The 1,344-nt window shown below is 41.3% G+C and overlaps 1 non-coding gene across 1 annotated transcript; it reads left to right on the forward strand.

The window, feature by feature from the left end:
- Positions 1-468: 468 nt before the first annotated feature.
- TRNAG-CCC (transfer RNA glycine (anticodon CCC)) lies at positions 469-539 on the forward strand. The gene has a single exon. It is a non-coding gene; the product is annotated as a tRNA-Gly (tRNA).
- Positions 540-1,344: the final 805 nt, after the last annotated feature.

The raw sequence follows: 1,344 nt of genomic DNA on the forward strand, positions 1-1,344 counted from the left end.
ATTAGCAAACTTTAAAGCATAATACTCAATATTTTAATGGATTGGAATTTTGGGTTCCTAGAAATGAAGAGCCTTTGCTCGTCCCTGTGATTATTTCATAGTTTCGATTGCGTTTTTCTTAGTTCTCACTGCAAAAGACAAGAACTTTTCTACCTTGAAAAAGCGCTTGAAATAGGTGGTGGTATGAGACTTTCTTACTTCGATCCACCCAACAGGGTGGCGGGTGGCCTGCCCTTCGGACGACAAGGAGGAGAATCAAGTCGGCGGCGAACTGGACGGTGGCCAGATGGCGCCGGAAACTCGAAGAGCAGAGGCGCGGTACTGTTCGCGCAAGGAGATATTGAGGGGACGAGCACAGGTCTGACACTCGGTACCTGCCAACTGCTGCTGCTTTGCTGTAGGGAGAAGCCCAAGAAAAAGAACAGAAACAGAGTTTATTAGTCACTTATTTGATTCACTTAACAAAAAGCGCATCTGGTGTAGTGGTATCATAGTACCCTCCCACGGTACTGACCAGGGTTCGATTCCCTGGATGCGCACTTTTTTTTTTATTTTTTTTTTGTGATCATTCATTTGAAATTTCTTGTAAGCCTCTGTTTCTACTTTCATTTCAGAATGCTTATAAGAAACACTTTTGCTCATTAGCGCTATATGCCAGTCAAAATTGATACTTGAATCACATATTTGGAAGACTGTATGGTTTAATTTTTCAGCGAAATAATATGAGTATCGCAAAACTATATTATATGTTTCTCAGATTGATCAAATAACGGGGTTACATTAGAAGCAAGTAAAAGATTAAGGCCAGCTGAGGTCACCATAAAACAACGTAATAATTTTAGCTATTTTAGACACACACGGCCTTGGAAGTTCTTCCGTTCCATCAAGTACAAAATTTCAACATATTTGTAATGCGTCTTCAGTAAAAGTGTGCTTATGAAATGAGCGTTTTAGAAAGCTCAGGAAAAGGAAAAGGTTTTAGCCTTAAACCCTAAGGACTGTAGTCTTGGGAATTTACCGAATTGCCGTCGTCTTCCCCCTGCGTTCTCAGATGAGATGACGATGGGGGTTTGGATACATGGCTTTATAAGGAGGAGCGAATGGGAATTAGATGTGATCTTGGGAGCTTCTTTGATTGACATGTATGGAAAATGTGGTAGGATTGAAGAGGGATTGGCGGTTTTCAATACCATGAAAGAGAAGAGCACTTTTACTTGGAATGCACTCATTAAACGCTAGCTCTTGCCAAATATGGTAATGAGACAATCCGGTGGTTTGAGAGGATGAAACGAGAAGGGATCAGAATAGACGAAGTGACTTTGGTTGCAGTTCTACGTGCTTGCA

The sequence above is a fragment of the Pyrus communis genome, chromosome 14, assembly GCF_963583255.1.
Source record: "Pyrus communis chromosome 14, drPyrComm1.1, whole genome shotgun sequence".
NCBI lineage: Eukaryota > Viridiplantae > Streptophyta > Magnoliopsida > Rosales > Rosaceae > Pyrus > Pyrus communis.